Source organism: Scyliorhinus canicula, chromosome 3 (assembly GCF_902713615.1).
Source record: "Scyliorhinus canicula chromosome 3, sScyCan1.1, whole genome shotgun sequence".
NCBI classification, from domain to species: domain Eukaryota; kingdom Metazoa; phylum Chordata; class Chondrichthyes; order Carcharhiniformes; family Scyliorhinidae; genus Scyliorhinus; species Scyliorhinus canicula.
In genome coordinates this window covers 32,859,637-32,875,486 of record NC_052148.1, presented here as the reverse complement: position 1 = coordinate 32,875,486, position 15,850 = coordinate 32,859,637, and the positions used below count along the sequence as shown (strand labels likewise).

At 48.0% G+C, this 15,850-nt stretch overlaps 1 protein-coding gene across 3 annotated transcripts in view; it reads left to right on the top strand.

Moving 5' to 3' along the window:
- Positions 1-5,865: 5,865 nt before the first annotated feature.
- Positions 5,866-15,850, top strand: part of LOC119963886 (flocculation protein FLO11-like) — a 42,500-nt gene continuing 32,515 nt past the window's right edge. For 2 of the 3 annotated variants that reach the window (XM_038793251.1, XM_038793249.1), the window contains exon 1: positions 5,884-6,103. The gene's annotated coding sequence lies outside the window, so the exon portion shown is untranslated. Of the gene's footprint in view, positions 6,104-15,850 lie in introns of all 3 variants that reach the window. The other variant, XM_038793250.1, reaches the window with a different exon arrangement.

The window sequence follows — 15,850 nt, the reverse complement described above, 5'->3', positions numbered from 1 at the left end:
GATCAGCCAGCCAGTTCACCGAAAGTTCAACGGCTAACAGGCTGGCTCTGTTGTAAGTATATTAAAACTGCTATTCTAATCCTACAAGCACGTGTCCATAGAATTGTTGGTTTCAACACCGTCGCTCTCGACCTGGAAGGGGAGGGACTCATCCATTGCGTGCATCGTCACCCTGGCGATGTCTGCTTCGATGCGACTGAAAGCCTGGCGGGCCTCTGCCGCTAGGGGAAAAACTGTGGACTGGATTAGTGGGCGGGCCTTGGCCGCATAATTGGGGACCCACTGTGCGTAATAAGAAAAGAAGCCCAGTCAACATTTAAGGGCCTTGGGGCAGTGGGGGAGGGGAAACTCAATGAGGGGGCGCATGCGTTCGGGATCTGGGCCCATGACTCCACCATGCACTACGTAGCCGAGGATGGCTAGGCGATCATTGCTAAACATGCATTTGTCCTTGTTAAAGGTTAAGTTGAGGATTTTTGCGGTATGGAAGAATTTGCGGAGGTTGGTGTCGTGGTCCTGCTGGTCGTGGCCGCAGATGGTGACAGTGTCGAGGTATGGAAACATGGCCCGCAAACCGTACCGGTCAACCATTCAGTCCATCTCCTGTTGGAAGACCGAGACCCCATTTGTGACACCAAAGGGAACCCTGAGAAAGTAGTAGAGCCGCCCATCTGCTTCGAATGCAGTGTACTTGCGGATGTCCAGGTGAATGGGGAGCTGGTGATAGGTTGATTTAAGGTCTACTGTGGAGAATACCTTGTATTGCGTTATCTGGTTGACTATTTCAGATATGCGGGGGAGAGGGGAGTCTATGACCATCCTATGCTTCTCCCCGGTCTTTACAACCACCACTTGAGCTCTCCAGGGACTGTTGCTGGCCTTGATAATGCCTTCCTTTAGTAATCGTTGGACTTCCGACCTAATGAAGGTCCGGTCCTGGGCACAGTACCGTCTGCTCCTGGTGGCGATGGGTTTGCAATCGGGGGTAAGGTTTGCAAACAGGGAAGGCGGGTTGACCTTGAGGGTCGCGAGGTCGCAGACAGTGAAGGGGTATGGGGCCACCGAATTTGAACATTAAACTTTGCAGGTTACACTGGAAGTCCAGTCCCAGGAGAGTGGCAGCGCAGAGATGGGGGAGGACGTAGAGTCGGAAGTTATTGAACTCCACACCCTGGACCACGAGGTTGGCTATGCAGTACCCCCGGATCTCCACAGAGTGGGACCCAGAGGCCAGAGAGATCTTTTGTTTGATCAGGTGTACAGTGAGGGAGCAGTGTCTTACCGTATTGGGATGGATGAAGCTCTCCGTACTCCCAGAGTCAATCAAGCACGATGTCTTGTGCCCGTTGATGAGTACTGACGTCGTAGCGATTGAAAGCGTTCAGGGCCAAGACTAGTCCAGTGTCACTGAGGCAAGTTGTGGCAGAAGCTGAGAGATCTCGTCGGGCGATACACTGCCACCCGAGTCGGGGCTCTGAGACGCCATCCAAGATGGCTGCCCCCATTAATCGCACATGGCCGGCTGGGAGATCTCATCAGGTGATACATGGCCAGCCGAGTCGGGGTCCTGAGATGTCATCCAGGATGGCTGCCCCCATTAATCGCACATGGCCTGTGCAGAGAGGAATGGCAGCGGGCCATTTGCCAGCGGTTCGCCTGTGGAGACAGCGGTGGCTGAACGGGCCTGGCATACTGCCACGAGGTGCCCCTTCTTCCCGCAGCCTTTGCAGATTGTGGATTGGAATGGGCAGTGTTGCCGAGGGTGTTTGTTTTGCCCGGAAAAATAGCATTGCCCCCCCCCCCCCCACCCCCCGGGGTTTCCTGGCTGCCGCACTGCACAGGCTTGTGGGGAATTTAGGGGTGCTTTGGAATCGGCTGCGGGTGGGGTCCACCCTGTCCATGCGGGTACCGCGTGGTCGGGAACGTAGGCCTGGCCATTGCGGGAGGCTACATCTAGGGTGTGCGCAAGTTACCGTGCCTCTTTAAGCCCTAGCGTGTCATTTTCCAGTAGTCGCTGGTGGATTTTAGAGGAAAGCATGCCCGCGACAAAAGCATCCCGTATTAAGAGTTCGGTGTGGCCATTGGCTGAGACTTGTGGACAGTTACAGTTTATACCTAACACTAACAATGCGCGGTAAAAATCGTCTAGTGATTCCCCTGGGATCAGCCGTCTGGTAGCTAAAAGATGCCGAGCGTATACCTGATTCACAGTGCGGACGTAGTGCTCTTTTAACAAAGTCATTGCGTCCTCGAAACCGTCCGTGTCTTTGATAAGCGTGTAGATTTCTGGGCTCACCCTGGAGTGGAGGACTTGCATTTTCTGTTCATCCGTGGGGGTAGTCGGGGCCATCCTGATGTACCCGTTGAAACATGCCAGCCAATGTTTAAAAGTTGCTGCTGCATTTGCCGCATGGGGGTTGATTTGTAGACACTCTGGCTTGATGGGGAGAGCAGCCATTCTTCAATTCTTGTTCATTAAATTGATGCACGATCAATCACTACTGAAGCGAGATTGTAGTCCAATTGAAGGCTTTAATGAACAAGTAGTTACCCCAGCAGCTCCGGTACAGAATGACTGCTGTGGGTGAAACACAGACTCTTATGCTCCGCCTGTTGGGCGGAACCAGCAGGTTCTACCACTCATACTACAGTATAAGGTACATCCCACCTAGGCACCGCGATACCCCTAACATAGCCGACCACAATGGGATACTTGCCTTTGTCAACCGAGGCATAGAATATAAGAGCAGTGAAGTAATTGTTGTGTTATGCTGCTTCGGATAACACAGGCTGTTACTTGATGCAGTCTTAACTAAAGGATGCTCCAGACTCTGAAATGAGTTCAATGTGTTTATTGAACTATTAACACAGTTCTCAAATGAGTTCGACCCTCTGCTAATCTAACTGTAGTAACTCAGTCTGACTGTACCAGCTTGCTCTAAGCCATGTGCTGGGGTGTGATGCTGCTGATCAACCCTGTCGAACTCTCTAGATGTCTGTCTGTGGAAAGAGGTAAGGTGTGAGTGCCTCATCCCTTTTATAGTGTTTATGTCACACCCCCTTGTGGTGATGCCAACTCTGAGTGTTCTGACTGCCCATTGGTTGTGTCCTATTCTGAGTGTTCATTGGTTGCATGTTTGAATATCATGACAGTAATGATGGAGCTGTATACAATGTGGGTTAAGCGACAGGGGCCATAGATATAGGGTCATGGGCATAAGGTTTATAGCAGATCTGAGGAAAAACCTTTTCACCCAAAGGGTGGTGGGAATCCAGTACTCATTACCTGTAAGGGTGGAATCCCTCACAACGTTTAAGAAGTATTTAGGTGAGCACTTGAAATGCTACAGCATACAAGGCAACGGGCCGAGTGCTGGAAAATGGGATTAGAATAAACAGTTGGGAAAGCAACATCTGCATGTTGTGTAATGCGAAAGGCACATAGGATAAATTCAAGAATATGATGAAAATTCACCAAAAGAGGCCAAGAGGCCTATCAAAAGGCCAAGCGGCCAGCCAGTTTAATCTTAATGGTAGGAATGATAATCTGTGACAAAATTAATAGTCAAGTGCTGCAATGTGGATTAATAAGCAAAAATCAGCATGGAATTATTAAAGGCAAATGGGCAACATGGTAGCATAGTGGTTACCACAGATGCTTCCCATCTCCAGGGTCCCAGGTTCGATTCCCGGCTTGGGTCACTGCCTGTGCGGAGTCTGCACTTTCTCCCCGTGTCTGCATGGGTTTCCTCCGGGTGCTCCGGTTTCCTCCCACAGTCCAAAGATGTGCTGGTTAGGTGGATTGGCCATGCTAAATTACCCTTAGTGTTCAAAAAGGTTGGGTGGGGTTACAGGGTTTCAGGGATAGAGTGATGGTGTGGGCTTGGGTAGGGTACTCTTTCCAAGGGCTGCAGACTCGATGGGCCAAATGGCCTCCTTCTGCACTGCAAATTCTAATTCTATGAAATCATGCTTGACTGACTTGAATTATTTGTTTGACGAAGTACAGAGAGGGTTGATGAGGGGAATTCAGTAGATATGGAGTATTTGGATTTCCAAAGGCATTTGATAAAATGCCACATAAGAGGCTTTTCACTAGAGTTGGAGCCCATTGTATGTAGCTGCAAGGCTAGGAAATTGGCTGGGTGGCAGGAAACAGAGTGGGGAACGGCTGTTTCTTGGGCTGGAGGAAGGTAAACAGTGGGGTTCCCCAGGAGTTGGTTCCAGGATCACTGCTTTTCTTGATGTATATTAATGAATTAGACTTGGGTATGCTGCACACAATTTCAACATTTGTGGATAATACAGAAGAATTGTGAGAATGGTGACAGAATTCACATAGACGTAGACATAGACGTTGGTTGAATGGATGGACATGTGGCGGATGAAATTTAATGCAGAGAAGTGTGAAGTGTCACATCTTGATAGGAAGAGTGAGGAGAGGCAATATAAAATAAATTATACAATTCTAAAGAGGTTGCAGCAACTGATCGGAGGTATATTTGTACAAATGGTTGAGTCATGGAATCCCTTCAGTGAGAAGGAGGCCATTCAGCCCACTGCGTCTGCACTGACCCTCTGAGAGAGCTCTCCACCTCGTCCCATTCCCCTGCCCTATCCCCGTGACCCCACCTAAGCTGCGCATCTTTGGACACTAAGGGGCAATTTAACAGGGCGACACGGTAGCACAGTGTTTAGCACTGTTGCTTCACAGTATCAGGGTCCCAGGTTCGCTTCTGGCTTGGGTCACTGTCTGTGCGGAGTCTGCACATTCTCCCCGAGTCTGCAGGGGTTTCCTCTGGATGCTCTGGTTTCCTCCCACAAATACAGAAAGTTGGGTGAATTGGACATTCTGAATTCTCCCTCAGTGTACCCAAACAGGCGCTGGAGTGTGGCGACTAGTGGCTTTACACGGTAACTTCATTGCAGTCTTAATGTAAGCCTACTTGTGACACTAATAAAGATTATTATTAGTATTAAATATTATTATTACATGGCCAATCCACCTAACCTGCACATCTTTGGACCTTTGAAGGTTGAGAAAGTGGTTAAAAGGGCATATTTATGAATAACAACACGGGTTACAAAAATAAGGACGTTTTGGTGAACTTTGATATAGCACTACTGGTCACCCTCAATTGGAAGAGTGTTTCACATTCTGGGCATTTCAAGAGGGTCGAGAAGAGATTTGCGAGAATGGATTCAGAATTGTAGGACTTCATTTCTGTGAGTAGATTGGAGCTTGGTTGAGTGGAGATTTGAAATAATGAGGAGTCTAGAGAGAGTAGGTCGAGAGCGACAGTTCCCATTGATGGAAAGGTGGAGAACCATAATCTGGGCACCGATTTAGATCATTGGCAAAAGGAGGAGGCAGATTCAATTGTGGCTTTCAACTGGAAATATTGGATCATCACCGGCGGGAGGCACTGAGAGACGGCGGGTGTGGTGGGACCAACTGGCTCCCGCGGAGAGCCCGCATTGTACTCCACAGACTGAGTGGCCTCAAATCTCCACTCAACCTTCTCCAAGGAGAACAAACATGCTCCAATCTCCTCAGAGAAATGAAGTCCCACAATCCTGAACCCATCCTAAATCTCTTCTCGACCCTCTGGAAAGGATTTCCTGAATGGCCTCCTTCTGTGCTGGGAGCATCCTTTAAGTCTGGAGGATGGAAATCTGAAACTTTGCAATAGGGTTGAAAATTGGCAAAGCAACAAGAACAAGAATGGCAAAGGCAAAATGCGGGAATCCTGGAATCAAAACAATAAAGTATTTGACAGGCTGAGAGATCAGATGATTTTCAGTCAGACGGGCAAGAACCTTTTCCTGGTCTACCAGTCCATATATGGAGGAGACTTTCCGGAGCCCCACCTCCAGCACCATTCTTGTGGGTATTTAGTTAGAGTATGCATATTAATAGGTGACGGATGTGGCAGCAGGCGAATGGGAACCCAGTGAGCTGTCTGTCTGTGTGAGCCAGGAGGAGTGCGGGAGCAGGGGTCAGGCGGATGCCAACATCGTCCTTCAACCAAAGGTGACTTTCCAAGAGGATTGGGGCGCCATCGGACAATTGCCGCCCAGAGAGCAGACTGCAAGAGTCTAGGTCTGACCCGCTTTTAGTTTAACCCTTTCGGGGACCACTCGCTCTTTGTGTAACACGGTGAGACCGGGAGGGGGGGCGGGGAGGGGGTTTAACAGCGAGTTTGTTTTGTTTAGGTTTAGCGGCCCCATCCCAAGACTTCTTTCATCAAACAAGCCCCCCCCCCCCCCCCCTCCCGGCTTGTTTGATGAAAGAAGTCTCCATCTGCCAGAAGTTTAATTGTGGCTTCGCCCTCCTCGCTGCCCTCCAGAGGGACAGGCAGCCGGAGTACGTGCTTGCAACCAAGTAGCTGTAATTGATATTGAGTTATTTTATTCCTACGCGACTACTTTAAATCCAAACAGATAGGCCATCTCGGAAGTGAATTTGCAATGCACCCATGTTGCAGCCACTTCCTGGATCGACTCCTTGACTTCCTAATTTTTAATCTTTCTTTCTTTGCAAGCAAATCGTTCGTGATGATTTTGTTCCCGCCGCCCAATCCTGTGTTGAACGGGGCTAAGAATGCTTTTCAACTCAGCTGTGAATTGAAGAGCACAGCCATGGGAGGCATTGCAGCCTACTTGGGGCAATAAGCGATTATTGTTATTATTATTATTATGTAACTCCAGATCCACAGCAATGTGGTTGACTCTTAAATGCTCTCAGGGATGGGCAATAAACTCTAACCCAGCCAGCCCACATCCCATGAACAAATAAAAGAATAAGCTATTAAGTCAGAGGGAATATAGCTGTATTAATTTTCAAGGGAGTAAGGCGAGATGGCCTCTACTTTAATGCCAGGAATATTGCAGGTAAAATGGATGAATTAAGGGCGAGGAGAGACATGTGGAATTGTGATATCGTAGCCATCATGGAGATGTGTTTGAGGGAGGAGCCAGACCAGCAGCTCAACAACCCGGGATGTAGAATCTTCAGGCGGGACAGAGGAGGGGGTAAAAGAGGAGGAGGCATTGCATTATTAGTTAAGGAGTAAATCGTTCGTGATGATTTTGTTCCCGCCGCTCAATCCTGTGTTGAACGGGGACAAGAATGCTTTTCAACTCAGCTGTGAATTGAAGAGCACAGCCATGGGAGGCATTGAAGCCTACTTGGGGCAATAAGCGATTATTGTAATACCGCTGTACTGCGGTAAGGAGAGTTGATATCTTGGAGGTGGCATCAAATGAAGCTTTGTGGGTGGGACTTCGGAATAAAAAAAGGACAGACCCATTGTTAGGTGTTTATTATAGACCCCAAGAAAATGAAATGAAATGAAAATCGCTTATTGTCACGAGTAGGCTTCAATGAAGTTACTGTGAAAAGCCCCTAGTTGCCACATTCCGGCGCCTGTCCGGGGGGGCTGGTACGGGAATCGAACCGTGCTGTTGGCCTGCTTGGTCTGCTTTAAAAGCCAGCGATTTAGCCTGGTGAGCTAAACCAGCCCCGATAGCCCAGATAGTGGGAAATGGAAGAGTAAATATGTGTGGAATTCGCAGAGCTGTGTAAAGCAACAGCAATAGAGTAATTTTATTACGTGATTTCAATTTTCCCAACATTAATTGGGGTAGTGATCGTGTTAAGGGCGTAGATGGAGTGGAATTCTTAAAATGTATACAGGAGAACGTTTTATGTCAATATGTGTAGAGTTTAACAAGAAACGGTGCAGTGCTGGACCTAATTCTGGGGAATGAAACCGGGGAGGTGGCTGATGTGTTGATGGGGGAGCGTTTTAGTGATAGTGACCACAACACAGCACAATTTAAGCTTGTAACGGGCAAAGAAATAGACAAGTTGCAAAAGAAGGTTTTCGATTGGGGGATTTTAGTAAAATAAGACAGGATCTGGCTAAGCTAGACTGGGAAGGGTTAGTTGTGGGGAATATACAGAAGAACAGTGCGGGGGGTGGGGGGGGGGGTTCTAAAAGGAAATGGGGAGGGTACAGACCCAACAGTTTTTCTCTCTGATGATAGAAAGGAGTAACAAGCCCAGAGAACCATGGTGCAAGACATTCAGGATACAATGAGAAGGAAAAGAGAGGCCTTTAGCAAGTACAAGGAGAGAAAATCAGCGGTGGAATTAGTGGAGTACAGAAAGTGCAGGATGGAGTTTAAGAAAGCAATTAGGAGAGCAAAGAAGACCTGGGGATCCAAATAGCCCATGACTGGAAAGGGATCCACAAATGGAACCTCACCAGCCTGACGGAGGAAGTAAAAAAGGACCTGCAAAGATGGAACACACTCCCGCTCTCCCTCGCGGGGAGAGTCCAGACGATCAAAATGAACGTACTGCCCAGGTTCCTTTTCCTGTTTAGATCCATTCCGATCTACATCCCCAAGGCCTTTTTCAAAGCGCTGGACAAACATATCATGGCGTTCGTATGTGGGGGTAAAAATGCTAGGATCCCAAAGAAGGTCATACAAAAAACAAAATCCAGGGGGGGGCTAGCCCTCCCGAATCTACAATTCTACCACTGGGCGGCAACAGCCGAGCGAGTAAGGGGATGGATCCAGGAGCCAGAAGCCGAGTGGGTGCGTGCGGAGGAGGCCTCCTGCATGGGAACCTCCCTCCGGGCCCTCGCCACGGCAGCACTCCCATCCCCACCCAAAAAACACTCCACCAGCCCAGTGGTGACGGCCACCCTCCAATCCTGGAACCAACTGCGGCAGCAATTTGGCCTGTACAAAATGTCGGACAAGGCTCCCATCTGCAACAACCATAGGTTCACACCAGCACTGACTGACGCCACCTTCAAAAGGTGGAGGCAGGACGGGGGGACACTGACAGTCAAGGACCTATACACGGACGACAGGATCGCAACACTGGACGAACTGACAGAGAAATTTCAGCTAGCTGGGGGGAACGAGCTACGGTACCTGCAGCTCAAAAACTTCCTACGAAAGGAGACAAGGACATACCCACAACCGCCACGACAGACACTACTGGAAGACCTACTGGACGCAAGTATCCTAGAGAAAGGGAACTGTAGTGACATGTATGACCGACTGGTAGATAGGGACGACACCGTACTGGACGCAACAAGAAGGAAATGGGAGGACGACCTGGGGATGGAGATAGGGTGGGGACTCTGGAGCGAAGCACTGCATAGGGTCAACTCCACTTCCACGTGCGCAAGGCTCAGCCTGACGCAACTAAAAGTGGTACATAGAGCCCACTTAACGAGAAACCGTATGAGTAGGTTCTTCCCGGAGGTGGAGGACAAATGTGAGCGGTGCCAGAGAGGCCCGGCCAACCACACCCACATGTTCTGGTCTTGCCCCAGACTTGTGGAGTACTGGACAGCCTTCCACGAGGCTATGTCCAAAGTGGTGGGGGTGAGGGTGGAGCCATGCCCGATAGTGGCGGTCTTCGGGGTTTCAGACCAGCCAGATCTATTCCTGGGGAGGAGGGCGGACGCCCTTGCCTTTGCCTCCCTGATTGCCCGCCGTAGAATCCTGTTTGGCTGGCGGTCAGCAGCACCACCCAGAGCTGCAGACTGGCTGTCCGACCTCTCGGAATCTCTCCAAATGGAGAAAATCAAATTCGCCATCCGAGGGTCGGACGACGGCTTCCACAGAACGTGGGAGCCATTCATGCAACTGTTCCGGGACCTGTTTGTGGCCAACGTACAGGAGGAAGAATAGTCGGGTGGCCAAGAACCAGGGGAAAATGGACGGGAATCGGGGGAAGGTAGCCGGGGGGAGGGAGGGGGGGGGGGGGGGCTACGGGCTCGGTATGGGGGTTTGATGGCAAGCCAAGGCCCAAAACCAAACTATAAATGCCTATAAACATGTGCCTCGGCCATATTGGGGAATGTAAAATATGTATGCTGGCTAAAGGGGGCGGCCACAATTATTGTTATGAAGATGCTTACCTGTAAATATTCATGTTAAATTTTTGTGTTTTCCTTTTTTTTTTCTCTCTCTCTAATAACTTGTAATTTGTCATATATAAAATATGAAAACTCAATAAAAAAACATTTAAAAAAAAAAGGAGAGCAAAGAAGGGATATGAAAAAAATCTCTGGCAGGTAAAAGTAGGGAAAATTCCAAGATATTCCATAATTTTACAATGGGAAGAGGATAACCAGGGAAAGAGTAGGACCATTAGGGACCAATGGGAAATTTGTGTGTGGGGCCAGAGGACATTGGTACGGTGTTGAACGAATACTTTACATCTTCATCCAAGAGAATGAGGATGTCGATATGGAATTCAGAGAGAGAGAGACTGTGAGGTTCTTGAGCAAATTGATAAAGGGAGTAACAAGGTATTAGAGGTATTGATGGGCTTAAAAGTGAATAAATCTCCGGGTCCGGATGAATTGTGCCCAGGCTGCTGTGGGAGATGAGGGAGGAGATTGGAGGGCTCTGACCAAATTTTTCATTCCTCTCTGGCCAGTAGGGAAGTGCCACAGGATGGAGAACAGTTAATGTGGTTCCACTCCTTAAGAAGGGTTGTAGAGATACGCTAGGGAGCTACAGACCAGTGAGTTTCATGTCAGTGGTCGGATAACTACTGGAGAAAATTCGGAAGGAGAGAATCTTATCTCCACTTGGAGAGGCAAGGTTTGATCAGGAATAGTCAGCATGGCTTTGTCAGAGGGAGATCAAGCTCAACAAATTTGATCAAGGTGTGTAGATGAGAGTAATGCAGCTGATGCAGTTTATATGGATTCAGCAAAGCCTTTGACAAGGTTCCACTTGGGATACTTATAAAGAAGGCAAACGAACAAGAGATACAAGGGTAATTTGATATGGTGGATCCATAAATTGGCTTAGTTGTCGGAGACAGAGAGTGATGACAGGCGGCTGCTTTAGTGACTGGAAGCCAGTGCACAATGGTGTACCGCAGGGCGGCTCCCCTATTATTCGTCATTTATATAACAACATAGATGACTATGGTGGGGATAGGATCAGTATGTTTGCGGATGACACAAAGGTTGGCCGGGTGGTTCAGATTGAGGTTGGGCCTAACGCAGCTAAAGGTGGTGCACAGAACGCACCCAACCTGAACTCGAATGAGCACGTTCTTTCCGGATGTGGAGGACAAATATTAACGGTGCCAGGGAGGCTTCACCAACTACACGCACATGTTTGTTCTGGGCTTGCCCCAGACTGTCAGGTATTGGACGTACTTCTTTGAGGCCGTGTCCAGAGTTGTGGGAGTGAGGGTGGAACCATGCCCCAAAGTGGCGGTCTTTGGGGTTTCAGATCAGCCAGAACTCATGGTGGTGGGGGGGTGTGGGGGAGAGGGGGGGGGGGGGGGGGGGGGGGGTGATGCCCTGGTCTTTGCCTCCTTGATCGCCCGCCGGAGAATCCTGCTCGGCTGGTGATAGGCAGCACCACCCAAGGCTGCAGACTGGCTGTTGAACCTGGCGGAATTTCCCGGGCTGGATAAAATTAAATAAAATTCGCCATCCGTGGTTTGGGAGAAGGCTTCCATCGGATGTGTAAACCAAAAGGAACGTGAGGTACGAGCAGCAGAGGCAAAGCCCCAAGGGACTGGTCTGATAGCAAGTTAAGGCCCAAACCAAATTGTATATTGATTGAGTACTGTGTGCCTGTAAATATGTGTCTTGGTCACATTGGGGAATGTAAATATGCATGCCAGTTAACGGGGGGGGGGGGGGGGGGGGGGGGGGGGGGGGGTCAAGGCCACAGTCATTACGAAGATGCTTGCTTGTAAATCTACATGCTTTTGCACATTATTTTTCTGATAATGTATAATTTATAATTTGTTGGATATAAAATATTAAAACTCAACAAAAACTTTAAAAAAACAGTGTGGTTGTGTTTTGGGTTACAGTAAGATATAGATGGGATGATCAAAGGGGTAGATAAGTTGACGTTGGAATTTAACCCTGAAAAATGTGAGGTAATACACTTTGGAAGGAGTAATGTGACATGGAAGTATTTGATGCACAGCCTGGCACTGGGAAGTTCCGAGGAACAAAGGGACCGTGGCGTGTTTATCCATAGATAACTGAAGGCAGAAGGGCAGGTTAATAGAGCGGTGAAAAATGCTTATGGGACATTTGCCTTTATCAATCGGGGCACAGATTACAAAAGCAGGGAGGTCACAATGGAGGCCGGTCTGAATACCAATTATTTGGTGGTAAATGGTGTGTCGAGTGGGAGGGTCACGTTTTGTATCTTCTCCTCCCCTGTTGTGGTGTGCGGTATTGGTCCTGTTGTTGGTTTGTGTATTGGACAGTTTGTTGGTGGGCAGGGGAGAAGGGGTGTGTCCTTTATGGGACCGAACAGGCTAAGCTTTGGAGGGGTGCAAGGACAGGAGTATCACAGGCATCCGTGGAGACAAGTCTTCAATCTTTCTTTTTTTCTTTGTGGAGGTGCCGGGCAAAGCCAGGCTCGGAATGACAATCAGTATGTGGTTGCTCCTTGGACAGGGGCCATCTTCTTTTTTGGGGGGGGGGGGGGGGGGGGGGTGGTCATGGGGGAATCCAATGTGGGCATCTGGAGAGGTGAAGAGTGGGGTGGGTCCGGAGGTTATGTCCAGTAATTATCCTTATTCTTTTCGTCTTGGGAATTGGATGGTTCTTATCTTGGATGGACCACTTGCTGTTTGGTTGGCCGGTTCTTATCTAGTAATTTCTTGGGACGTTATTTGTAAATCAGAGGGGTTAGTTCTTCTTCACTCTCCTTCTGACTTTTGAGATGTTGTTTCTACTTGTCTCTTAGTACTGGTGCCTGTGACGGCTGGCTCTGTGGGTGTTGAATGGTGAATGTTGCCATGGACACTCAGATAGGGATCCATGTTGGCTTTTAGGTTGCCGAATCCTTTCTTTTTTTGAGTGACCCTGGTTGTGGGGGAGGGAGCGGGGCGGGTTCTCACTGTTCCGGGGGTGGAGGGGGGGGTGGGGGGGTGGGGAGGTCATCCCTCCCTCCCATTGCGCACCCCAATTTAGGGGTCGCTCTGACGGTCCTCCATCCTGAAGTAGGTCTCCCCCTGCCCTACGATTGGGACCAGTTTATATTCATTTTAGTTCTTTGCCCCACAATATTCCCTTGTCCTATTTAAGACGGTACTGGTGCTGGTCGTCCGGTGATCTCTTTTGCCCTTTGACGTTAGGCTGGGGGATGGGATTATGGAAGTTTGGATTCTTGCTCTCTTTTTACTTCTTCTATGGGAGACCCTGGGCTGAGTATTAAGGTTTGGTTCTGCCTGGTCCTTTCTTTGTCTCTCTTTTTGTCATTTCTCCATCTCGAAGGTGTAGGATGGCTGCCTGTTCCAGTCTGGATCTGGGGAAGAGTTTAAATTGTGCTGTCAGAGTTAGTCAATGCTCCCTTAGCACTGGGGGTCTCGGGTATCGTTTTCTTCTTTTGTCATTTTGTTTTGTAGCTATGGGTGAGATGTATGTCCATAATGTTGCCGGTATCCTGTTTGGGTGCAGACAGGGCATTTATCTGTGGAAGGAACATGTTGGGGATTTTGTCCCTGATTCATCCGATCTTATTTGTTCCCAATTATGTGATGACTGTTGTTTTGTGCTGTACCTGCTGGTCATTGATACTTGTAGCTATCTTTCTGCTTTTATTTGTTTTCTTGTTGCAAACTCTTCATAAAAATTGAAAATCTAATAAATGGAGATTTTTAAAAAACCTGCCGGTGGGGAAGTGTAAAGTTCTGGCCCATATTTCCACATGGCTATCTGCATCTGCAGATCACTGAGCCTTTTTAACCCCACTCTATGAAGTCACAAACATGCACAGTAACACTAATTTAGACTTTATTGCTTTCCCTCTTATGCTGAACATATCTAATACCTTGCTATTTCCTATTCTAGTGTTATCTGTGTCTCTCAATACTCTGTGAGTCTTCGTATTCCTCTATGATATTACCTCCTGGTTCCCATATCCTTACTAAGTTAGTTTAAACCTTCCCCAATAAAACAAGCAAGGAAATAGGCTCTGACTCTGGCCAGGTGCAATCTGTCCAGTGTGTACAGGTTCCATCTCCCACAAAAATAATTTAATTTGTTAGGATCTACTGCACTTCCTCCTGCACCATCTCTTCAGCTACACATTGATCTGTTTTATTTCCCTATTTCTACGCTCACTTGCACATGGTACCGGCAATAATCCAGATTACCAATTTTGAAGTCCTCAAAATAGGTTTCCCACCTATTTCCCTGAATACTGATTGCAGGACCATATTTCTCTCTTTCTAACTATGCTGTTTGTATTGATGTGGTCTACGACCACTGACTGTTCATACTTCCCCAACTCCCACCTCCAGCAACCCAGGGTGTTCTATTGCCGCTCGGTGACATCCTTGGCCCTGGCACCAGGGAAGCAACATGCGGCACGGTAGCACAGTGTTTCACAGCTCCAGAGTCCCAGGTTCGATTCCCGGCTTGGGTCACTGTCTGTGTGGAGTCTGCACGTTCAAATGTTTACAAATGTGAGGTTATCCATTTTGGTGGGAATAACAGCAAAAGGGATGACCTACTCCTGCTCCTAGTTCTTATGTTCTCCCCGTGTATGCGTGGGTTTTCTCCGGGTGCTCCGGTTTCCTCCCACAGTCCAAAGATGTACAGGTTAGGTGGATTGGCCATGTTAAATTGCCCCTTAGTGTCCAAAATAGATTAGGGAGGATTACTGGATTACGGGGATAGGTGGAGATATTGCCTTAGGTGGGGTGCTCTTTCCAAGGGCTGGTGCAGACTCGATGGGCTGAATGGCCTCATTCTGCACTGCAAATTCTATGATTCTTTTAATATATTTAGAGTACCCAATTCATTGTTTCCAATTAAGGGGCAATTTAGCGTGTTCAATCCACCTACCTTGCACATCTTTGGGTTGGAGACGGAGATGCACTCAGGGGACTTCTGCTTTACCTGACTGTTTCTTCTTACTGCCTGGTGGTTGCCCAATCCTTCCCTCCTTGCATACCCTTCAGCTGTGGGGTCATGACATCTATGAACATGCTATTCACAAAGCCCTCAACCTTGCAGATAAGCCACAGTGATGCCATCTGCTGCCACTGATGGTACTGCCTGTACAAATTGTTATCCAGGATGTGGGAAGCGTTCTAGGATTCCCACATGGAACAGAATGTGCTTTCCAAGAATCTGAGCTACCCTGCCATTCCTCTATCTAAGAGTAGGCCATTCGGCACATCGAGCCTGCACCACCATTCAGTTTGGTCATCTACCTCAGGGGTGTCAAAGATACGGAGCCCTACGTGAGTTTCCATGTGGCCTGCTGAACATTTCTAAAATTATAATAAACTTTCCGGTAAAAATGTTAAAGGCTTGGGAGAGATTAATGATGGCAAGGCAACTTGTGCATCTGGGCGATACAACTAACTGCGCACGTGCACATGCAGCTTTGCCAATTTTAGTCGGCCTCAAATTTAGGCCTATATCTCTTCTAACTGAAAATCATTCAGGAAGTGCGTTGGTGCACATGTAGACAGCTGCAGAATTACTTGTAATATAAAAATATACTTAACCATGTCTATGAAGAGAAAAATAGATAAAGAATACCGTGCATTTTTAAACAAATTGAAATACACTGATGAAGCAGGTGGAAAGCCTTTATGCTTAATATTTTTGCAAATTGTACCTGTTGCCAGAGAATACAATATTAAAAGACACAGTGAAGCATGCCACATTGATATATGGTAAGGGCACAGGCCATCTACGAGTTTCGGAACAGTCATCAAAAAGGCAACAATGTGCGTTTCCAGAAGTGCAAAACATATTAAAATATTAAAAAGCATGAAAAGCCAGTTTTACACAGAAAAATA